At 30.7% G+C, this 26,590-nt stretch overlaps 1 protein-coding gene across 1 annotated transcript in view; it reads left to right on the top strand.

Annotated features, from left to right (window-relative positions):
* The first annotated feature begins 981 nt into the window (after window positions 1-981).
* Window positions 982-26,590, top strand: part of LOC111709265 (glutamate-gated chloride channel-like) — a 67,220-nt gene continuing 41,611 nt past the window's right edge. The window contains exons 1-3 of the mRNA XM_023482889.1: window positions 982-1,207; window positions 1,263-1,365; window positions 23,904-23,953. The gene's annotated coding sequence lies outside the window, so the exon portion shown is untranslated. The remainder of the gene's footprint in view (window positions 1,208-1,262; window positions 1,366-23,903; window positions 23,954-26,590) is intronic.

Here is a 26,590-nt window from a genome sequence, read left to right as displayed (position 1 = left end):
AACTAGAGCTAATAGTAAAAACTATTTCAAGTTGACAATTAACCAATTTGATACAGACGGCTTAAGAAACAAAAAATGCCCTTCTCTTAATTTTATAACTTGAAATTTAAACGAAATTTTCTGAAATTTTAAAAGTACAATAAAGGCAGACTACATTTAAGAAATGCGAGGACTAGAGGGCTAATTTATAAAAATTGGTTTAAGTATTATTTTAGTAGAATTAGGTTTACGGATGAATGCCGCAAACCATTTTAAACACGGTTTAATTTAATACAATTAAAGAGTATACACCTTGGTTATAACACAAAAGGAATGAGTCTGTTTTTCTAATTCCTACATCTTTGCAACCTGTTGTAATCTGTTAGATCCAAGTTTGAAATATCAAAGGCTCACGCCTTCTGGTTGCTAGGGTATAGGGGTTAAAAACTTGAGATTGTAGCAAAGGCTCACTTCCTTTTATCTGGGACACGTTCTTGAACATTTTTTATTAAAAAACTGTATTTTTTACAAACAAGAATGATTTATTATTCCAACCCTGTTTGAGAGGGGAATAAAGTTATAATGGATTCCAGAGTCCAGATTGGGAACTGTCAAGTTCAAACTTATCATTATCATCATTATACAACTTTTAGAAAATAAATATAAATAGGTAAGCTATAAACTAATAATAAATATAAATAGGTAGCTATAAACTAATAATAAATATAAATAGGTAAGCTATAAACTAATAATAAATATAAATAGGTAGCTATAAACTAATAATAAATATAAATAGGTATGCTATAAACTTATAATAAATATAAATAGGTAAGCTATAAACTAATAATAAATATAAATAGGTAAGCTATAAACTAATAATAAATATAAATAGGTAGCTATAAACTAATAATAAATATAAATAGGTATGCTATAAACTTATAATAAATATAAATAGGTTAGCTATAAACTTATAATAAACATGCCAAGGATCTTCTCATCAAGGTTCCTGAACTAACTCATCCTCGTCCATCTGCACCAATCTCCATTGCTGTCGATGCCTCAGATTCTCACGTTGGCGCCGTGCTACAACAGAGGATTCAGGATGCCTGGGCTCCGTTGTCATTTTTCTCCAGGAAGTTGTCAGAAGCTGAGAAGAAATACTCCGCCTTTGACAGAGAGCTCTTGGCTGCCTATCTGTCCATCAGACATTTCCGCTTCATGTTAGAAGGTAGAGATTTTTTGTTATATACCGATCACAAACCTCTAACATCTGCCTTGTTAAGGAGTTCTCCGCCCTGGACGAGTAGACAGCAGAGACATCTGACCTACATTGCAGAATTTACAAGTTCCATTGTGCACGTGCCTGGCCTGGAGAACATTAAATAGGTATGCTATAAACTTATAATAAATATAAATAGGTTAGCTATAAACTTATAATAAATATAAATAGGTAAGCTATAAACTTATAATAAAAATAACTAGGTAAGCTATAAACTTATAATAAATATAAATAAGTAAGCTATAAACTTGTAATAAATATAAATAGGTAAGTTGTAAACTAACAATAAATATGAATAGGTAAGCTATAAACTTAAAATAAATATAAATAGGAAAGCTATAAACTTAAAATAAATATAAATAGGTAAGTTGTAAACTAACAATAAATGTAAATAGGTAAGCTATAAACTTATGATAAATATAAATAGGAAAGCTTTAAACTTATAATATATAGATAGGTAAGCTATAAACTTATAATAAATATGAATAGGTAAGCTATAAACTAATAATAAATATAAATAGGTAAGCTATAAACTTACAATAAATATAAATAGGTAGCTATAAACTTATAATAAATATAAATAGGTAAGCTATAAACTTATAATAAATAACTTATAATAAATATAAATAGGTAAGCTATAAACTAATAATAAATATAAATATGTAGTTGTAAACTTATAATAAATATAAATAGGTAAGCTATATAAACTTATAAAAAATAATTTATTAAATCAAAAGTATGCAAAGAAGTATTGTTAAGGGACATAAAGTGGCATTCATAAATGTACCCAATTTCAATCCTCATCAAAAAACTAATTGTTGGGAAGAAAATGTAAAAAAAATACTTAAGGTTTGGTCCAGGTTCATTTATTCATTTCAAATATTTTGTTAGATAGAAAACGACAATATCTCCTCATTGTTTCTCATATAGATAGGGCATCCTTGTTATGTTTACAGCCCTTAAAGAATGTAAAAAATACCTGAGATTTTCAAAAAATTTATACATTTTATAGAAATGATAAATGATTTTTCATTCTTTTGTTCAACTTTATAAATAATCTTTTAGAGAAAGAAAAATCTATTTTTAGCAAATTTTAGATACAAAAAAGAAAGATTTATCTTAATCAAATAAAGAAATTTCCTAAGTAGAGTCAGGCTGATCTAATCATTAAGCCGAATATTAAATTGACTGCAATGTTTTAATTGATATCACCCAGCTTGGTTGGTTTTGTAAAAATATTTTTTTTAAAAGAGATTTTTTGTCCCCAGGACATGATCGGGTTGTTACGATCAAATCTCGGAATTTTTTCTATTGCGAAAGTTTGGTGTTGTCTGGGTTTTTATATTGATCTACCAGGGGTTGTAATCTGGCAGCACATTCATCCATCCACGCTTCATTCATTCTGAGAAGAGGGTTGNTTATTACTCATAATCATTACGAAATTTCGCGAAATTACGTTGTAGAAATTACGCGAAATTACGCCGTAATTTCGCGAAATGGATATTTCCCCAATTACGCGTAATCCTGCGAAATTACACGAAATGAAAATTATTACGCGTAACTGCACGTAATTACGCGTAAGAGAATAATCTATTACGTTGGAAACCCTAGTTGTTGACAGCCGCCCCTCTGTCCTCCTACATCCGTCAGGTGGTCATAACTGCTAAACCAGATGTCAGCCTCAGATGTTTTTGAAACCACAGGTTTGTGTGGAGTACGGGAATCGAACCCGTGAACACCAGTCTGGGCACCAATCCAGTTACTAGCTGTGGACAAGTGTGCTTAACTTCAGTGATCTAACGAGAACTGGTGTCGCACAATAAAATATATATCTTTGTAAAAGAATAAAAACCAAATATAAAGCACAAAATTGCTACTTTTTCTGATTCCTTAAGAATAATATTTCAAACATTGATGATGATAGGGAGGGGGGGGGGAGGGCAAAATGTAAATTACTCCTTTAAACTAAAGCTAAAAATATGTGGATTTATAATGTTTATTTCTAGGGCTACACAAAAATATACATTTAATTTTACACATAAAATTATTTTCATAAAAAGTTTAAAAACTACTGAAAAAGATTAAATACAAGTTTAAGGACTTTGTTTGCAGAAATCAACTCTCGGAGAAAAGGAATTTTCCTTCTCCATTGAGAAAAGAATTGTCAGTTCAAAGGATTTTGATTTTCCTTCAACTTCGTTACAGAGAGGGCATTTTAATCCCCTTAGTGTGTGTTGGGGGGGGGGGGGGGGCACAACACATTACTGTATAGTGGACTTTTAGTATTACAAGATTATACAGGGTTACCCACAAAGGATTCGACTTCAGAGACGACTCTACAGAACGTATGCTGATTTTTTATACACATTCGGGTTTAGTAGCTGGAAACCTTTGGTGCCTAATCATTGAGCAGACTTTCTGAACAACTCTGAAAGTTTATCATCAAATATTTAGACAGCCTCGACTTTAAAGTGTTGCAACGCCTCAACCCCTTTGGTTTTACCTCACAAACTCACCAATACTTTTTTGTAGCCCTAGACATAATCATTTCAAAAATGCAACGAGTTTGTTTCTATTTCGGGCTTTAAAGGAGTAATTGGCAATATTTTTGCATGAGAGCGTGCAGATCTTGGTTTTCAGTGATTTGTAGTGCAAAATACCAAATATACAACCTTTTAAATGTAATATATATTTAAAAGTTGTTTTCGTCGTCATTAAGGTATCATCCTTTGTGGGTAACCCTGTATCTAAATACATAATAACTTTCGATAGTATATTATTGAATTATGTTCGAGGTCTACTGAATAATTTTGGTCATTATTACACGATATATCCACATAAAGAAATTGAGTCTTTGCCAAAAACTCAAATTTTCTAATGTCAATATCTTTGCAACCTGAAAACGTAAACCTTTGATATTTCAAACTTAGATCATCTGATCTAACCAAATCCATAGTTTGAAATAGCTAAGGTCTATGCCATTGGGTTTTTAAAATATAGCGATTAGAAAATCAGAGTTTGTGGCAAAGATTAAATTCCTTTCACTAGAATGGGATCATTCATTCGGCGTACTATCCCGGTTTGCCGGACGTATAGTTTATAAATGTACTGTACAGTTTGCTCTAGATGGTGACAAGTTGGCCTGGTACTTGAAGTACGTGTAACAGACATATCGGATATTTTAAATAATCTTAATTTAGATAAAACGGAATTAAATTTTTCCAAGTAAACTCTGATTTTCAAATCCCTGTATCTTTGCAATATGATGTGAATAGACCTTTTGATATTTCAAAATGTCTACGTTTGTAATATCACACCATCAGATTGCAGTGTATGGCAAAAACACTTTTCCTTTTTTAAGTCCTATATCTTTGCAACCTTAAATATTTTAAACTCAGATTATTTGATCTAACAGGATTCATAGTTTGAGTTGGAAACTAACAAGGATTAGAAAATCAGAGTTTGTGGCAAAGGCTTATTAATTTGATCATATTAGAAATATATATATAATAGGTGTTTCTGAGTAATAAACTGATCCAACACATATCTATAAAAATATATTTGTGACAATATTTATGTGTACTTAAAGAATTATGAATTTCTGATTTATTTGTTGTTTCCGCTTACAGGGTTGAATTAGGTTTAATCCTTGTATATATTCATGATTGAAATTATAATTATAATTATAATTATAACTTTAAAACAAAGTTAATCAAAGCCTAATTGTAGAGGGGTTAAAAGGTACACAAAAGTTGAAAAGTTTCCTACTTTTGATATAAAAATCAGATATTTTAACAAAAACAAATTGAATTTTTCTTAACACTAACCAAAATCTGATTTTTCTTGTTAAAAACATTTTTATTTGACAGAGCCTAGAAATCCTTGGAGATGCCTTGAAGTAAATAGATTACCATGGATTAAGGTTTAAGCGGAAAATTCTTTTCACATTTTTCTTTTTAAAAGAATTAGATTAAATCCATGTTTCACAACAAAGCTAAAATGAATTCAAGATAAATGAAGAAATAGAAAGGAAAATCAAAACCAGCGAGGTGGGGGAGAGAGAGAGATATTTTTCAGAAGTATTTCAATATTTTACCCTATCATACAAAATTGGAATGTTATAATTTTAGTACACCATTCAATGCACGTTCTTAATAATTCATACTCAATGTGCGTCCTCCATTTGATTCCTGATAGAAATTGCGTCCTCATCTTTTATGTGAATCTTCATTCCTTTATAAAAAGTATGCAATAATTTGTATTAAATCCTGAGTCTAAAACTAAAGAACGAAAAGTTTGACTTAAATTTTAAGTTCATGGTTAAATGCCTTAATTTAAACCTGAACTTTAACCGTGAGGTTAAATATTTAACCCTGTGGTTAAATATTTAACTCGCCGAAATCGACGAGTTAAAAAATTTAAACACAGGGTTAAAATCTTGAAATCCCGCAATCCCTATTTGTCTATCATCATTCAGCGGTAATCGACTTTCAACTAATTACGAAATATTTAAAAGCAAAAACCTTAATTTAATGAAATTTTACGTTTTAGATTAATTAATGTTTGCACGTAAACTCAAAATACTTTTGTAACTGGAAATATGTTTTGTTTTCCGTCACGTAAATATTTAAAATTTAAAAACAGCTGATTACCGAATACGGATGCTTACGTAATAATTCTTTAAATCCTTTTCTCTGATTGGTTCAGATTTTCCCCGGGAAATTCAACTTTGAAATTGAGAAAGTTTAATATTTAAGTAGCTATTCATTATTTTACAGAACTTTTAACCTCGAACTTAAAATTCGCGCATTCTTTAGTTTTAGACTCTGCTGATCTAAAAACTTAATTATGTATGTTAAACCAGCTTATTACATAGGAATATCAATTACTGTATGAAAATCTATAATTAGAGGTTAAAACCTCCTTGGGATTCATTAATAAACAATTGGGCTACACCCTCGGGTTTATCATTCACTCCTGTATGCCGAGTTCATTAGCGCCTGATCCAATCAGGGTTCAGTCATGTGTTTGTTGTCTATTCTGAACCAATAGAAATAGTATGGCGGTTAACATCTATCTTTCTATCTATCTCATTATCAAATCAGATTTATGAATCCTTCAATCGGCGCTAAACGGAAATATTTAGTTCTACTGTCAATATGGTGCATTAAATCCCTAGGCGATTTATATTTCCTTTGATTCTAATTTTTCTATGAGTAAATGATACATTTCTGCGTTCCGGTTTACTTATGAATAAAAAAGATACACCTTAAAAGTGTGTCCTAAAAGTAAGTCTATATATGCAAATTACAATTCTCCATGAGTGCTCCGTTGTTCTTACAAAATTACAAAATTTAGCCAGCAAAGGAATTGAGTCTTTGCTACAAACTCAAATCTTAACTTAACTTATTTTTTTATATTTGTTAAAAAAAATCATTTTGTTTATTTGTATCTTAAATAATTTCCTAAAAATAGATTTTTCTTTCACTAAAAAATAATTTTAACAGAAGAATGAAAAAATATTTTTTTAAATATTCACAGTGATGCTCTTTATTTTATTATTGAGCAACAATAAGGAAGACATCCTCGTTTTTTTATCTTCACAATTTTAAATCAGAGTTTGTGGCAAAGACATGATTTTTATAGAAAATTTTCATTTATGTATTTTATAGCTCAGCATTTTTATTGTTTTTAAAACTTCAAAAAATTGATTTTGTGAGAAAATTATATTTTTTTATTGGATGTTTCTTTGAATTAGTCGTTCTTACGGATTTTTTTAAATTTTGGGTCAAGCAGAAAGGAGCCAGGGTAATATCAACTGTCTGAAGTAGAGCATGATTTAGCTCAAATTACGAAAGAAAGAAATAACTCCGATGAATTCATAATTTAAGAAAAGTTCTCCTATTTCTTTTTTTTCATATTTCGCAGACAATTCGATTAAAAAGTTTTAAAAATAAAATGTTCTAATTAAACCACCATGAAAAGTTTGAGAAAATTTTCTAGTTTGTTGAAACTAGAAAGACAAACAAAAAGACCGAGGTTTTAATTCCATGTTTACATCAACATTAAACCGGTTTTATTACAACAACAACAACAAGGGGGTTATTGGGGGCACGCAACATGAATAAATTCTATAAATTTTACTTTAGTTATATTCTCACACTTAACACTAGGATTATCTTTACTAGCCTATCTAACTAAAAACTAAATAGGTTCTAGTACAATAGATGGCAACTCAGTACAGCTAAAGTCTTACGTCACAAGTGCCAACTTAGTTTTTGTGTTCGACAAAATTGTTAATAATAGTGATATTTTTAGAATAAAGTGCTTATCTTACAGTACAATAAGTGCAATTTTATTTGTTTTTTATTTTCTGTTTTTACACTTTTTTATTTAATCTAGTAAAACATGTCAACTAATGTGAGAAAATTTGTTTTCCATCTTACATTTGACACTTGTGACGTCATGTATAATTGGTGCATTTCTCTGTTGCCACCTATTGTACTTAATAATCTATTTGACTAAAAACTAAATATCATATACACTATAGTTTTAGTAGAAGTAAATATTTCCATTTATATATCTCGCATTGGATAATCAGATAGATAGAAAGATAGATGGTACCGCCATAATATTTCTATTGGTTTAGAATAGACAACAAACACATGACTGAACCCCGATTGGATCAGGCGCTAATGGACTCGGCATACAAGAGTGAATAGTAAACATATTTGATTTTCAGCCAATTTGAGATTTTAAATAAAGATTACTTTTCAGTTTTATAGATTAATTTTTAAAGAGTTAGAAAACCACATTTTAATTTGTAACAATTAGATATTTTTTTTAAATGTTTTAAAAAGTATAAATACATTCTGATTGTCAGATTTAAATTCTATATAATCAATACTTTTCCATCAAGTTCTAACTTTATTACAAAGTCCGATGAGGATGAGACACAGCAATATTTCAATACCCGTCTTAATTCATGTTGACGATTCTTTTCTTTTCTTACTTTATGTAGTGTTTTGATCTGAACAAAAAAAGCTAAAATTTTAAATGGTTTGAATATCTAAAAAAAATCTAAAACTTTCACTACAAATATATCCATTTCCATTTAAGGGTTTTAAGAAAAGTGACTTCTCAGAATGTTTCCCTCTGAACCTGTATTAGTATGTGTCAGCTTATATAAAGTATAAATATCAATACTTGAAGTATATACTTGAGATAATCTTGAAAGAAAATAATCTCCATTCATGTTTATTGTATGTTTATATTTATTAAATATATCATGAAATATAGAATAACTAGGATTCCATGGAATATATAATAACTATGATTCCATGGAATATATAATAACTATGATTCCTAGGAATATATAATAACTAGGATTCCATGGAATATATAATAACTAGGATTCCATGGAATATATAATAACTATGATTCCTAGGAATATATAATAACTAGGATTCCATGGAATATATAATAACTAGGATTCCATGGAATTTTCCCATTTTTCTTGCAATAAATTTAGCTCAGAGTTTCTTAACGGCAATCAATTTTATAATTTCGATGTTGGACTTTTAAAAATTTTTGAAAATGGGGTCATGTAAGTTTTTTGTGTCCATTCACACTTTACATTAGCATTGTTACAGCTTTTCTTGTACTTACATAACTACATAAAAATTCAAACAAATTCGATATTTCTAAAATATCTGCTGCAGATTTCCCATATAAAAGTATTAATTAATTGATGTGACCAGCGCAGTGTGTTTAATATATTTTACAGAAATATTCTCTGTTTCTGAGGTCTCCTCTTATTAACTAATAGTGCTATGCGTTCGAATTAATAGTTATCACAAACACATCTACAAAGTGATTTTAGCAGCCTTTTTCTTCTTGAACTAGGGGTAACCTCTAATTACTGTTCTAATGGGCCACGAAACTAGGGGTAACCTCTAATTACTGTTCTAATTGGCCCCCGAAGCTAGGGGTAACCTCTAAACTGTTTTAATTGGGCCCCGAAGCTATGGGTAACCTCTAAGTACGGTTCTAATTGGTCCCCGAAGCTAGGGGTAACCTCTAAACTGTTCTAATTGGCCCCCGAAGCTAGGGGTAACCTCTAAACTGTTCTAATTGGCCCCCGAAGATATGGGTAACCTCTAAGTACGGTTCTAATTGGTCCCCGAAGCTAGGGGTAACCTCTAAACTGTTCTAATTGGCCCCCGAAGCTAGGGGTAACCTCTAAACTGTTCTAATTGGCCCCCGAAGCTAGGGGTAACCCATGAATACTGTTTGTTTTATTGATCCTCCTGGAAAAGTGAAAATCCTGAACAATGAATAATTTTCTAATTCAACTATGATGGACCCTCTCAACTAGGGTTAATCCCCTGAAAGGACCCTCTCAACTAGGGTTAATTCCCTGAATGGACCCTCTCAACTAGGTTTAATCCCCTGAATGGACCCTCTCAACTAGGGTTAATCCCCTGAATGTTGTCCTAAGAGCTCCTAAGTTGGGTTACCCTCTGGAATCCTATTCCGAAAGCGCCTAACATATAGATTAAAACCAATTGAACAGTGTGCTGTAGAGCTCTTGTGCTGTGTTAAACCCATTGAATACACTCTTCAGAAGCCCCTAAGTTTGGTTAAATCTCTAAAATACCATATTAAGAGCCCTAAGATAGATTAAACCCTTGAAAGACTACCCTAAGAGCCCCTGAGCTGGGTCAAACTCTCTATATACTACCCTAAGAACCCCTGAGCTGGATAAAACCCCTTACAAACTAACAACAGAGCCCCTGAGCTGAGTGAAACCTTGTAGATACTACTCTCAGAATCCCTGAGCTGGGTAAAACCCCTTATATTCTACCCAAACAACCCCTGAGCTGAGTGAAACTTAACACTCTAGCTACTACCCGACCTCAGAGCCTCTGAGCTGAGTTAAACGCACTAGCTACTACCCAGCCTCAGAGCCCCTGAGCTGAGACAAACCCTCTAGATACTACCCAACCTCAGTGCCCCTGAGCTGGGTGAAACTCTCTATATACTACCCGGCCTCAGAGCCCCTGAGCTGAGTTAAACCCTCTAGCTAGCTTTAAATTTGAAAAGTGGCCCTGACTTTTCAGCGTGCATATTTGGGCCAGTCGACATAGTGGTAATTGACAAAAATAATTATTTCGTCCTACAGTGCCTATATAGTATATATATGATCTAAGCTGGGTTAGAGCCCTGAATAATATTCTACTGATGTATTAAGCTTGATCTGTTTTCTTCCTCTTCATTAGATCTTGATTCAATATATTCAATCTACTCAATCAGAGCAAATTACTCAGTAATATACATTTTTCTCACAACAGTCAACAGTTAACAGATATAAACAATGTTTCCGGTCCACAGAGACAACAGAATATTAGCTAGAGGTCATAATGTTAAAGTTTCAGTAGCATGTCCGATTCACAACGGTACCTTAAAAAGCATAGTATTATCATAAGATTCGTAAAATATCTATGTTTTCCTCTCTGAAAATTTATTTTTTCGACTATGGTTAATTTTAGAAGCGACTTGCTGATTTATGCCACAGAAACTGTAAGAACTAAACACTTATTAATTTATAGAACATTGACCATAAGCTTTTTAAATGGAGGATATAGTTGTGTTTTTGGTTTATTCAATACATATCCATATCTTAAATATATTCTATAAAACATGATATATAACTCATGATAAATCAGAATAAAGCATTCAATTTTAGAATAGAAAAAATGCATTTGATTTATTTCCGCATAGTCTTCTTTTTTTTAATTAAAAGTGTTTTTTCATATTTTGCACAAAAATGAATTTTTTAAAAACAATTTCTGAGATACTTTTAGTGATCAATCATGTATTTTGAAAGTTTAAATCTCCTCAAACTCTTATGAATAATCCTTATTACTTTGCAACCTGGCGTCCTACACCTTTTATATTTTGATATTTTGAGGTATGAATTTTGCTTGATCAAATAGTCACGTCTAAAAAACTGAAATACCATTAGGTTTCAAAGAAAATGAGAAAATAAAGATTGAAGAAAATTTCCTCCATTGCGCAAAGATTGAAGTTAGTACATGATTAGTTTCGTCAAATTTCTGAATAATCCCTTCTATAAAAAATCCTATTAAAGGGAGTGTTCGCGAAAAATTAAAGGGTATAGGCTTACGGCGAAAAATAATCGCTTTAGATCGCTACTAATCTTACTTCTTTCTGTTGCGTTTACAAGGAGAAAATTGTTAAAAACGACTTATACTGAAGAACGTAGCGACCATACAAATTCATAAAAGTTGCAATATTGCATAATATGTTTCATTCGTTTTGTATACAATGCACTTAAAACGCCGAAATAGTTTGCCGCCAGATGTCTCTGCTTTCGATGCTTCGAATGATTACACGTGGCAGAGACACCTAGTGCATTGTATATAAAACAAATAACTAATATTATGAAATATACGAATGCGTCGAAAAATATTCGATAAATTTAGGTTATGATTTGTTTTAAATTGAATTAATTATTTAACGATACAAATCTTATATATTGTAACTTTCTGAATTTGTACGGACGCTAAGTAATTCAGTATACAGTCGTTTTTAACAATTTTCTCCTTATAGACGCAACAGATAGAAGTAAGTTCAGTAGTGATCAAAAGCGATAATTTTTCGTCGTAAGACTATACCGCCTTTCATTTTTCGAGAACACTCCCTTTCAGTCGGAAATTTTGATTTTATCTGAAATATATTTTTATTTTACAAATTTCCCTCTTCACTTTGAAAGGATTATAATTTGATTCCTTTTAGAGTAAAACAGGGGAAAATATAAAAATTTCGCTTTCATCATTAAAAACTATTTGAAATTATTTAATCGTCTATCATTTCTGTTTTAATTATTTGCTATATGTTTAACTAGACGAACTAGAGACGGATTTTATGAACGCAAAATACAAAAGGTGAAGGTAATATTTTCACGATACAACTTTCATGGTGCGCTTTGTAACCTCGTAGCTCCTCTGGTTTGGATTTTACGTACAAGTAAGAGAGAAAGAAAATTTATTTGATTTACAATTAAATTTAAAATTGTTTTCTAATTTTCAATAACTCTTAAATAAGAGGAATTATAATTGAAAACATATAAGATGTGAATCCAGTTAAATGATTTTTTATTTCAATATTTTGACATCTCAAACTATGAATTGTGTTAGATAAAAGGTTTACACCACCAGGTTGTAAAGATATAGGGATTTGGAAGTTAAGAATTCCATTCAGGTAGCTTTTTTTCAGTTTTCACCTTTAGAATAGAAAAGTTAAATTTTGGTGTTGCCCATCATGTAGAAATGTTTTGTGTATCCCACCATGTAAAAATTTTTTGTGTAGCCCACCATGTAGAAATGTTTTGTGTAGCCCACCCTGTAGAAAATGTTTTGTGTAGCCTACCCTGTAGAAATGCTTTGTGTAGCCCACCCTGTAGAAATGTTTTGTGTAGCCCACCCTGTAGAAAATGTTTTGTGAAGCCTACCCTGTAGAAATGCTTTGTGTAGCCCACCCTGTAGAAATGTTTTGTGAAGCCCACCCTGTAGAAAATGTTATAGATTCTTTTCAAGATTTAATATAAAATACTTTGAATTCTAGTTTAAGTGATTGGTGAGAGAGAGAGAGAGTGAGTGAGAGAGAGAGAGCGATTGAGAGAAGGTAAGATAGAAAGAGAGGATATTAGAGCTGAGAGAGGATTGAGATCAGTCCCGCTCCGCTCTTCCCCACGCCCTTACTCAACCTCGGTAACGGACTCCGACAACAAATATCGTCAATTCGTCAGTGCGGCCGGTGAAACGAATTCAGTTCTTCCAATGAACAGGGAATAGTGTAGTTAAAAATGTGTTTGAAGACAGTTATATAAGGGTTTCTTGCAAGCGTAGGCTGAAACTTCTGCAAGTAAACATTTTTAAAAGTTGCAGGTAGGGTTGACTGTATAACCAATATTTAACCATATATAATGTTACCATTTACTATGATGTTGGGATCAAAGCAGCGACCGACTTAAGTAGTGTGCCATTGTCCATTGAAATGTTAGTAAAGGCATGCAGTGGAATAAAATTTTCTCGTTTTAAGCAAAACTGCAAAAATATTCAAGATCTTGGTTTTGTCATATTTTTAACAATCCACCAAACACAATGTTTCATCAGTAATGAACAAAAAATATAAAACTTATTTTTCGTGACTTTCGATTAGAAATAAATGTATTTGTGAAGTCAACCTCAAACTTTAAATAAACGATTCATCAAATATAGGGGTAATTATATTTCATCTCTTTTAATGTCTTTTATGATTCAATTTTGAGAATTTTACTCTTCTCTTTGGTTTAGAATGTTTTAAATTATATTTTCCTTACCAGAAAAAAATATGTTAAATTCTACCAATCATGTTTGCCTTTTTACTCTCAGATATGAAATAAAAAATGAAATGTGATGCGATGTCGTCAAGATTAAGATGTAGGTTCAAAAATAAGCGTATTTTTAGATGACCATCCATGCAAAAATAGCATTGCCGATTCACATCGGTTCCTTGTAAAGCTTTACCTGATCAAGTATCATTAGTATCATTTTTAATTACAGTTCTTTTAATTAGGTAAAAATATATTTAAAAAGAAATGAATTTCCATGCCAATCCAACTTCCTCTGATTTTGGTTTAGTATAATGAAGATTTTGGTCTCCCACAGAATATTCATTGAAAAATAAATAGTTCCACGATGTTTTCCAGCCTTTTCTGAAATAACTATGTGTTATCTTCCGAAATGAATACTTTGTCACTACAGCAAAGACACTGGACTATTTTTAAGGGAATTAAAGACTGCGGTTAGGACATTTCAAATGCTTTCAATTAAAAAAAAACAACGCGGGAAAATGCCTCCCATCGTTAAAAATAATTTTTATATTATTTTCATTTTATTTTTTAATTCTGATAGAACTACAGAATGAATCCGTGTAAACGAATTTCAAAATTAAAATTCTCAATTTTTATGAATTCATTCTTCTCCTTAACTTCAACTTAATACATCTAAAGAAAGCAATAAAATAAGTTTAAAAAATTACAGAGGGGACTGTTAAGTATTTCTGGCCTTGAAGCTTTTTAAAATTTCCCATTTTCGTTTAGGTTACAACAATGCTAATTGTTATTTTGTACCGATTTTTTACCTGTTAAACGTAATTCAAATTTTGATTCTTACGACCAAAACAATTAAATTTTTAAATAATAATATATTTTGTTGTATTTGGACTTGTTAAACACATTTGACAACAAGGTTTTGATTAGAATGTTATAGAGTGTAGAATGTAGAGTGTAGAATGTAGAGTGTAGAATGTAAAGTGTAGAATGGAGAGTGTTAAGTGTAAAGTGTAGAATGTAGAGTGTATAATGTAGAGTGTAGAAGAACGTAGAGTGAAGAATGTGTAGTGTAGAATGTAGAGTGTAGAATAAAGAGTGTTGAATGTAGAGTGTAGAATGTAGAGTATAGAATAAAGAGTGAAGAATGCAGAGTGTAGAAAGTAGAGTGTATAGTGTAGAGTGTAGAATGTAGAATGTAGAATGTAGAGTGTAGAATGTAGAGTGTAGAATGTAGAGTGTAGAATGTAGAGTGTAGAATGTAGAGTGTAAAATATAGACTTAATTCAAAGTGACTTTACATTTACATACTCATAATATGGCCGATTCACCACGCGGTACCTTCACCCACTTCGTCTGATCGAGAATGCTCAAGATATCCCTAATTTTCTCCTTAAGAATTGCGCATCTCTTCTGTAGAAATAATGGAGCAAATGTAAGGTCACGATTATCCCATCAAATAAATCCAAATAAAAATGTTCTTTAAATCCGTTCTAAACAGACACTATTTTCTCTCTGCATTTCCTTTTCTTATTAATTCATATTTATCCTTATATTTTGTATTTACAGAATCAACAACAGTTACTTAGCTAAATATATAATATATACAGAACTCCAGCAGAGAGAATTATATAAGCTCTCACATAAAAGAAAGAAATATAGGAAGAAGTTTTTATAAGTTTACTTTATCATAGAGTTGGTGATAATTCAAATATATTTTACACTTCCTAATACTTTATAAACACTTGGTCCCACTTGTAGACTTGGTCAGACTTGGTAAAGCTCTTGGCTTAAACCTGTTCAAACTTGAAGTATATATAATTAAATCTGATGTATACTTGGTCATACTTTTGATGTACACTTGGTCATGCTTGATTTTCACTTCCACATACTTGGTGTACACTTGGTCATACTTGATGTATACTTCGTCATACTTGATGTACACTTTGTCATACTTGATGTACACTTCATCATACTTGATGTACACTTCGTCATACTTAATGTACACTTCGTCATACTTGATGTACACTTCGTCATAATTGATGTACACTTGGTCATACTTGGTGTGCAACTCGTCATATTTGATGTACACTTCGTCATAATTGATGTACACTTCATCATACTTGAAGTACACTTCATCATACTTGATGTACACTTCATCATACTTGAAGTACACTTCATCATACTTGATGTACACTTTGTCATACTTGATGTACACTTCTTCATACTTAATGTACACTTCGTCATACTTGAAGTACAATTCATCATACTTGAAGTACACTTCATCATACTTGAAGTACACTTCGTCATACTTGAAGTACAATTCATCATACTTGATGTACACTTCGTCATACTTGATGTACACTTGGTCATACTTGAAGTACACTTCATAATACTTGATGTACACTTCATTATACTTGATGTACACTTCATCATACTTGATGTACACTTCGTCATACTTGATGTACACTTCATCATACTTGATGTACACTTCGTCATACTTGATGTACACTTCGTCATACTTGATGTACACTTGGTCATACTTGATGTACACTTCTGTATAGTAGAAATCTATTATTATGTATGTTATTTTATGTTGAAACCATACTTGAAAATAATAAACTTCCTGAGGAAAACACATAGATTCCTTTCAATCTTGATTAGACAAGTACAATTTAAAGGTACTGTTGGGATTAGGACATACCACTCCTTCAATAAAGAGTTATTTAAAATAACATTTATAGTTCCTTAGTTCCTTTAAACTCATTTGCCTAGGTTAGTAATGCGACCCACTCCGTACTAACCAGAGTTAGAGGAATTCGGTTTCTTCTATTTGAAATCATACGCGTTTTGGTTTATATTTTAACAATCTTTAAAGTTACAGATTTGTTTGTTTAATACTTTTTATTCAAAACGTACATGCCGGAAAAAAAGTACTTTTGAAAAAAGGCTGAAAAATTATGTTTAATATGAGAAAATGTGATCGAAAGTCATAGCTTTCTGGAATATTAACGGAACCATTAAATCCACGTGGACCAGACAGTATACCCGTGTCAGTTCTGCTATTTAAATACGTGAATAATATTATGCTTGTGGTAGTAGAAGTAATAATAATAATAAATATTCAAAACTTTGTCAAAACTTTACTTTCCCCCTTCCATTGTTTTCTGTCAAAGCCAAAACATCATTTAGTTAATTGTTCTTACACAATAATAGGCAAACAAACCATTATCATTTATAAAACATAAATAGTTCTAAATTTAAAAGTAGATACACCTTTGGTAAACACATGTTTTCTTTCTTTTTATATTATTTTTACATTATTTGTAGACCAAACTAACCAATAATTTGTTTAACAAATTTAAAAATGTACAAAGTAACCTTTTTCTGCGAATTTAGACATAAAACTTTGCCAATCTTAACGCTCAAAACAACACTTAATACTCTCCGTGAACTGGTTTACGGTGAATTTTACGCATTTTTTCGATATTTTCCTTTAATTATACCATACAAGAAAAAATACTTACGCTTAAATGAATTAGAAATAATAACAAATTAAAATTCTTGATTTTATAGATTAAAATATTAAATTATAATACATCCTAGATATTATATCCACCTTACATCCTAGATATTATATCCACCTCACATCCTAGATATTATATTCACCTTACATCCTAGATATTATATCCACCTTACATCCTAGATATTAGATATTATATCCACCCTACATCCTAGATATTATATCCACCTTACATCCTCGATATTATATCCACCTTACATCTTAGAAATTTTATCCCCCTTACATCCTAGACATTATATCCACCTTACATCCTAGATATTATATCCACCTTACATTCTAGATATTATATCCACCTTACATAGATATTATATCCACCTCACATCCTAGATATTATATCCACCTCACATCCTAGATATTATATCCACCTTACATCCTAGATATTATATCCACCTTACATCCTAGATATTACATTCACCTTACATACTAGATATTATATCCACCTTACAACCTAGATGTTATATCCACCTTACATCCTAGATATTATATCCACCTTACATCTTAGAAATTTTATCCACCTAACATTATCCATCCTAGCTACCTTTTCACCCTTTTTAGACATATATTCCTCCTAAAAACTAAACAGCCATCAAGGCGTGAAAAATATTTCGAATTGAATTTTTTTTTCAGCCAGTTTGGTTCATCCGTTTAGCCAGCTATAGTTAATATATGAATATATATAAATGTATATATGTGTATATATGTATATAATAAAGGTATAAATGGTAAAAACAAATTACTACCTCATTTAAAATTTTGTTAAAAATGTTGAAAGGTTTTATATCTTTCTATTTTATTCTTGCTTTGCTCTAACAGGAATTCAATCTTTGCATTTAAACTATCCATCAGCAAATACAAGCTCTGTGCACGTTCCATAGAAGTGTTTAACACTAAAGTAAAACTTTAATTTTAAAATTTTAACTTTTATTTTGGCGGGATTTTCTCTTCTTAAATTTAATTTTTTTTGAAGATTTCGCTTTTTTTCTTGGATTTTGATTATTCGATTTCTAAGTAATTTTTTTTAATTTTGACCATCTGTGGTCAGAACAAGCAAAGTATACGAATAGATGAGAACTATAGAAAAGTATTTTTCAGGTATATTTGCCTATTAAAAAGAAGAAAACCAAGAAGAATTAGACTTTTTAGACGAATGTTCGTAATTTATTTTTTCGCTAATTGTATTACACTTCTGGTTTTTAAATTTTTACATTTTTTCTGCTTTTTCGAAGTCAGAAATTATACTGGGGTGCATATAAATAATATAAATAATTCCACCTCTATTCAAAATTGATTTTATTCCCGAGGAATGTTTGTGCGGAGGGGAATTTTTTATGAGTTATTAGGGGGAAACGTATCAAAAAAAGATGAAAAAATTGACTTTAGATGTCCAATTTCTTTATTTTTTCCCTGTAGCATCATGAAACATTTCCTCCAGGTAATTCTTAAAAATATATATCCCTAAAATTCATCTCATCTAAAAGTCTGAGGTCGTCGTTAAAGTCCTTTGAACTCTTTATTCATTTATTTAATTTATTTCATGATGTATAAAATCGTATTCAAAATTAGTTTAAGCTTGTTTAAAATAGAATTATAATTATTATCAAAAATAAAATGTAGCTGCAATCTGAAACAAATTTCTCATTATAATTTTCCTGGAAAAAAAGTAGAAAAGAAGAAAAATATAAAACATTTTCTTATTTCCCCTCCGAACAGCTTTTCTCTTAGCGTTTTTATGGCGACTTATTAGGTAGGAAAGTCGAGAACAACATTAAGTAAAAACTTAACTCCAAAACTAACTTCTAGATAGGAATCACGAACTTTATACTAACACCACACAAGATAAAGAATAAATGAAGAATACAGATTAATCTAAAGAAGAAAAAATTTAAAAATGTCGAGGTTGAAGTTGAGTCTAAAAATTCAGGTTTGGAGCTGTTTCAAAGAACCCAGGTTTGGAGTTATTTCTAAGAACCCAGGTTTAGAGTTGGTTCTAAGAACCGAAGTTTGGAGTTGATTCTAAGCTCCAAGAATTGGAGTTGGTTCTAAGAACCCAGGTGGAGTTGGTTCTAAGAAACCAGGTTTGGAGTTGGTTTAAAGATTCCAGGTTTAGTGTTGGTTCTAAGAACCCGATTTTGAGTTGGTTCTAAGAATTCAGGTTTGGAGTTGGTTCTAAGAACCGAGGTTTAGTGTTGTTTGAAAGAACCCAGGTTTGAATTGGTGCTAAACTTCAAGATATTTTATCTTATAACCCAGGTTTAGAGTTGGTTAAAAAAAACACAGGTTTGAAAGTGGTTCTAAGCTCAAAGGTTTTTAATTGTATCTTAGAACCCAGTTTTTTGTTGGTTCCAAGTTCCAAAGTTTGGAGTTGTAGGGTCAAGAATCAAGTTTGGAAAAGAACCCAGGTTTGTAGTTGGATAAAAGAGCCTAGGATTTGGATCTGTGGTGTGAGGATTATCTCCGAGTTTTCGGATACCAGGATACCAATAGATGTCAATACATCCCATTCTAGTAATCTTCCTGCCAGCTCTGCCAGGATCCTTTTAGTGCATTGTATACTTTCCCATCTCCCCCTTTATCCTCTTTCTTCAGGCATTACCTCATTAACTTAAGTCAATTGCCAAGCAAGACTCTTTTAACACCTTGAAACAAGATAATATCATAATGTGCTAACTCAATAATTCTTCTACTTCTATAAACATTACAAAACAAATGATTAAATCGCCTCAAACGCTATTTGTTATCCCTTTATCTTTGCAACCTGATTGTGTAAATCTTAGAAAGCAATTGAGTCTTTGTCACAAACTCTGATTTTCGAATTCCTAAATCTTTGCAACCCAATGTCACAGACCTTCGATATCGCAAACTATTTACTCCGTTAGAAAACAAAGGTTTACACTTTCAGGTTCTAAAGATAAAGGGCTTAGACGATTGTAGTTTGTGGCAACAACTCAGTTCCTTTCTTTGACTATTTTTCCCAGCCGAATTCATAGATTGAAATATCAATGGTCTACAACATCAGGTTACAAACATATTAAGATTTAAAAATTGGTATTTTTATGAAAATGTAATTACTTAAAAGTTTATTTTCCAATGAACACTATTTTTTTGTTCTGGAGCAGTCGTTTGGTTTGGAAAAATTCTGTGTTTGAAAACATCTCATTTAAACCAACCCACAACCCCTTCCCCTCCCTTTACAGCTATAAGCCCATGCTTAATTTATTTATTTATTTATTTATTTGTGCAAATCTCCCCCTTAATCAGCACAGTCCAAAATACAATATTAGTATAGATACTAGAAAACTACAGAGATCCAGGCGGGTAAGATAATTGTGCATAATTTTCAAGACCGGGTCAATTTTGAAGTGAAGAAACACCTTGGCTTTTGGGTTTACCTTTATGCTAACTTAATAAGCTAGCTAGCTTCTTTTTAGCTTTCTAGCTTTTTAGCTTCTAGTTTAAAAAAAGTAATGTGCAAAAATGTTGCGTAAGCGTATGCATATTTAATTTCGATTGTTTTGAGTTTATGACTTTAAAACAATACAACAAGATTTCACTCAAAAATGTGGGACGGAACCTTTATGCAATTATCTCAAAATTGCTAGTTTAACCTATTAAATCTACTAAAGGTACTGTCTACGTAATTTTACTAGTGTCCCTTCGTTTTCAAGGTCTATTCAAAACCCTTGATGCGATTAACTGACCAAAAATAATGAAGATTTGAAAATTGACAACTTCTATATATGGTTTCTTTTCAAAGCGACTCGCGGATTTGCACAGCATAGACAACGAAATTTAACTGTTTCTAGTTTGTACTATGGAACTTATTTTTCGAATTATGTGTTTCAAGCTCTCGCAGTTTTCTGGAGAACTCGTTTTATTGGATTATATACTAGGAACCACTTTACTCAGCTCTCACAGACCATTATAGGATAAGGGGTGTCCTCAAATGTGACATCTGGAAGATTTTTATCATGTTGTTTTTGAGAAACGAAATCAATACTGTATACTTCTAAGTTCTAAGTAGTCACACATAGCTTTTCTTTTTACTAAATAATTGTTTTTTTATGGAATTTCCTTTTAACGCGTGTTCGAATTTGATGTTTTTTTTTCTTCATCTCTCTTGTTAAGTTCAAATGAAAGAGGGGAAGGAAGGATGTATTCTAAGAATTTTTACTGTTTGATCATGGTTGCGTGATATTAAATTTTAGAATCGTGGTACAGCATTTCAAAGGGAAAATGTCAATAAAAAAAATTAACTTTTTGCATTTTTGTTTCACAAAGAGATCCGAAGGTTACACGCTCTTTTGCAAAAATTGATGAGAATTTTGCAAAACTTGTTAAAATCTGAATCTAAAAATGTGTGGTTTATGGTTATGAAAGCTATAAAAAAAAGTAAAAATATGTAAGATAAAATACCAAGATGTTCGACAATTTAAAGTCAACCCGCGCGTTGTTGCAAAATTAAAGCAACTTTTTAAAGCAGTCTGGATCAATGTGCTCAAGGTTCAATGCTAGTTTTCCTGGGTGAGCTTAATCTTCTCCATTCAAGTATAAAAGCATATTACTAGATTGGGGAATATTATTAAACCTATAGAATCCCCAGGGGTTAACGCATAACATAAATATTCTCAATACAGCTTACATAAATTATTGTTTGGTCATACCATAAAAACGTTTTCAAAATGTCGGTCATACTGTTTTTTCTTTGCTGCAGTCTGCCATGAAAAGTTGCAGCAATTTCAAGATTTGATCGATATTTTCGCAACACCTTGGTTTTCGATTTTACTGCACTAACTCGTCTACGCTTTTTGTAGTTCTAGCTAAATGTATACATTTTAGAAATATAAAGCGCTTTAGTTTTTAGAAAGTAATTGGTAAACTCTTGATTGATCTTAACGTAAAAGGTTGCAAGCTTTGGGTCTCTTTGTACCAGAATAAAGTTAAATGAGAACACGACTATTATAAAAGTCGATATCAATGTGATCTTGCCAGGCTACATTTATTGCATCATAGCACGTGCTGGGTCTACTCTACACTGGGTAGCACAGTACTTGTTATATGGGTGGCTAAGATATTGGGAATATAAAATCATAGTTTGTGACAAAGACTCAATTCCTTTGCCCATTATTTTTTTAAACTACAAAGTATGTGCTTAACAGTTTTTAAAAAAGTCATGTAAAGGGCTAAAAAAAGTTAGTTAGGTAAACATAAAAGGCGTTTTGGCACCTTAAAGTCGGTCCAGTCTTATAAATTTAAGCAACTATTTTTAGCATTAGGGTGTCTTTCAAATCTAATATGTCATTTAGATTTATATCGATCATAAATATAGAATTATTTGCTGACAGTGTTAGTGTAAGAATAACAAGAGAACTAATTATGCGAGGATAAAGAAAAACATGTCTCCGCTAATATGTCTCAAGTATAAATAATTATCCTGGAATAAATTAGTTGGAAAACAAATACTAAACTAGAAAAATTTTAAAAAACCCCAAACAAGGAGGAGAGATTACAAAAAAATAAAAGAATTTAGACAAAAATTTAAATCCCTCCTTTAACAAAGAAATTGAGTCTTTGGAACAAAATCAAATATTTAAACCACAATATCTTAAGAATTCGATATTGTAAACCTTTGATATTTCAAACTCAGATTATTTGATCTAATAGAATTTATAGTTTAAAATATCTAAGGTATGCAACATTTGGTTCCAAAGAAATAGTGATTAGAAAATCAGAGTTTGTGGCAAAGACTCAATTTCTTTGTAAAACTTTAAAGAAGAAAAAACTGTTTTGATGATTTTAATTAAAACTTTATTTTAATTCATCAATTTTGATATTTTTCGTAAAGTTTTAAATTCTTTTCACAAAACTTAAAAATAGTTACTTTTCTCTTTGATAAAATTTTTGAATTGAATTAAATTCAAAATATTCTAATTAGATTAAGCTGTATTTAAATGTAAATAGCTTATGACGACGTTTAAATTTGAAAATAATATCTTTAAATAAAACAAATAATATAATTAGGGATAAAATATGCAATGCATGGAATATTAGAATAATGAAGGAATTTAATAGAATTTATATCTTATTACATTTTACATGAATAAAGGGGGTGTTTATGAGTTTAAACACATGAATAAACAACGGCTTCATTAAATTATTCAAATCGATTAGTAAGGGAAATGTGCCTTTTAATCTCTATATCTTTGTAATCTGGTGGCTTAAACCTTTCAAACTTAGAATATTTAATCTGAAAGAGTTCATAGTTTGAAATATTTAAGGTCTACGACATTGGGTTACTAAGACAAGAGGGATTAGATAATCATAGTTTGTGACAAAGACAAAATTCCTTTACTTTCATATGAAGCCAAAAGGCGTTTCTCATAATATATCTATACTAAATATTATATATATATAATATATAATATATATATATATTTAAAATATATATATTATATACTAAATATTATGAACTTTTTTTGATGGAGAATTGTTTAACATTTATTACATATATATAACTATTATGCAGTAAAAGCACATTCATATTTTACAAAGACAAATTCAAAAATGGACTTTTGCAGTTTGTGTGAGTTCAAAAACGTTATTTTTTAACAATGAAGGGTTTATATATTTCCAAATGATTGAATCATATAAAAAGTTTCGTTTTTTAGATAAAGATGGATGCGACCAGTTAAATCTTTTCGAGATCAACAATTTTAAGGTAAGCCGACTATTTTTTTAGAGAGAACATCAGTTTAAACTTCAAATTCGCAAACTCTTCCTTTACCGGAGGCAAGCAACCCATTATTTTCACTTACTGTCTTCTTACTTCTCTTTTACCGTTAAACATTATTTGTGTTTAAGATTCTTCTAAATACACATTTCAAGGGAAAGTTCGCCAATTCTAAAACACTCAGAATTCTTTCCAAAGGAATTGAGTTTTTGCCACAAACTCTGATTTTCTAATTTCAATAACGCTGCAACCCAATGTTGTAGACTTTTGAAATTTCAAACTATGAATGCTGTTAGACCAAATAATGTAAGTTTGAAATATCAGAGGTTTATATCATCAGGTTGCAAAGACATATGGATTATTAAAATTGATCGTGTGGCAAAGACTCAATTCCTTTTGGAATGAGGATGCTCAGAGTAATTGAAACTATAGCGAATATGTTTTTACGCGTTTTGACGATTTAGTAATTCGTTAACTAGGATATTTTGTGTAATTTCAGATATATTAATACAATTCTTGTCTGTCCGATTGTTAATATCACCCGTGGTTCCACTGTCCGATAGCGTCTAGGATCCAATCTTGCGCTTGGTGACTTTTTTAGAGTTTGCATGAGCTGTAGAATCTATCTATCTATCAACATATTAAAATATCATAACCCAATTAGAGATTCTTACGTATATTAGCGGCAATATCAATATCTTTAGAACCCGATGTTGTAAACCTTTGATATTTCAAACTCAGATTATTTGAGCTAACAGAATTATTAGTTTGAAATATCTATGGTCTACAACATTTGTTTCCAAAGATATAGTGATTAGAAAATCAGAGTTTGTGGCATAGACTCAATTCATTTCCATTGATTCTAATTTATCTGAGAGTAAATGAGTTTGTAAAAATTAACAAATTAATTTTATTATTTATTATCATTATTATTAAAAGGGGCGGGATTAAATAAAAATTGTTGCATACCAAAAAACCAGCTTTTTTTTAAAGAAATGTGTAATGTCTGCTTGTATATCAAAATACACCTTGGTTATATAAATAAGAAACCCAGAAAAAGACTTAAATCTTTATTTTTTTATTTTTCCGGATTATCACCGTGCTAAATGTCTGGTTTAATCACGTTGTAGAAAATGCGGGAAGAATTATTTCAACTCTAATCCTTTGTAATCTATTTACTGGAAACTATCTCTAAAAGAAAATCTAGATTTATCGTTAAAGCGAAATGATTCTCAAAACTTGAGATAAATAAAAATAAGGATCTAACCTAAACCCTTCTAATCATCTAGTTTGAACAAAGCAAAAAATTTGAAAGAATCTAAAGTGCTTATAAATTGTATGCAAGTTTGAACATTAAAGAAAACATGAAAGAAACTTTAGTTTTATATTAAACTTTGTGATGATGGTCGTTCCTTGTTGGGACGTGTGTTTTTGAAGGGCTAAGACGGTATTCACGGTTTAAGTTAATCCGGGGGATTAACTTGAACCATTTCTTAAATATATACAGAGTGAGTCAAAAAAAGTGTGATTAGCGGCGCCTGGCACAAAATTGTACCTTTTTTGTGCAACTCTCCTGTATAGTGTTTTTTCAATATTTTTTTCTTTTTTTTTCTTTTTTTGGTATTACAATGGTTTTTCTCTCAAAATCAAAAGTTCAGAAAAGCAAAAATGTGTATAATCTAAAATTTTAGATTGAATCTCAGAATCATAGAAAATTAGCAAAATTGTAAATAAAAATCCCAATTTTCCGTTCTGGTATATTTTTTAAGGAAAAGTTATTTAAATTCTCTAGTTTCTTTTTTTCTTAATATATTCTAAAGTTTTAAATATACGCTGTTCCATTGAAGCCTGAAGAGCCATTGAAAAACAGTTTTTCCTTAAAAATTAGGCTTTTACAGTATTGAGAATTTTCTGTGATTTTGTGATTCAATCTTTATAAAATTTTAGATTTCGCTTGAAATAATTTATATACACATTTTTGCTTTTCTGAACTTTTGATTTTGAGAGAAAAAAGGTTCGCAGATTTTTTTGGGCCAAAAAAATACCAAAAAAAATCTTAAAATATTGAAAAAAGCCATACAGGAGAATTTATTTCACAAAAAGGTACAATGTTTCACCAGGCGCCAATAATCACACTTTTTTTGACTCACCCTGTATGCTAAACTGTTTCTTTCTAGGTAATATTTTAATAAATTAAAGTTTATTTCAGTTAAAAATTCAGTTAATTTTTCCTTTTTCAGATATTTTGTTTCTTTTGTAATTGTATACAACAATTGAAAACAAGTTTAATAATCTTTTCTTGAAATTAAAAAAGTTTGAAAGTTGAATCTCCTTAGATGTTTAAAAGTATATAAAAGAGAAAGCTGGATTTAGTTAAATACCTCGGAACCAAAGTTTTCATTGTTTCTTTAAAACATGATGCACTTAAACCTTCTCAGTTCTTTTAGTTTTACAACACTCTCTTAAATATCTTTTAAAAAAATATTATAGAAAAGTTTAACAATAATTTTGCCTGAGGTAAAAATTCTAAATCTTTTCATTGCGCGTCGGTTAAATTTTAGTCTTCATGGACTCTAGTCAAAACCAGACAGAAGGAAAAAGTAGAATTCACCAGACTGTGTACCT

The sequence above is a fragment of the Eurytemora carolleeae genome, unplaced genomic scaffold, assembly GCF_000591075.1.
Source record: "Eurytemora carolleeae unplaced genomic scaffold, Eaff_2.0 scaffold875, whole genome shotgun sequence".
NCBI lineage: Eukaryota > Metazoa > Arthropoda > Copepoda > Calanoida > Temoridae > Eurytemora > Eurytemora carolleeae.
The sequence above is the reverse complement of the archived record's forward strand: the minus strand, read 5'-3'. Positions and strand labels throughout refer to the sequence as shown.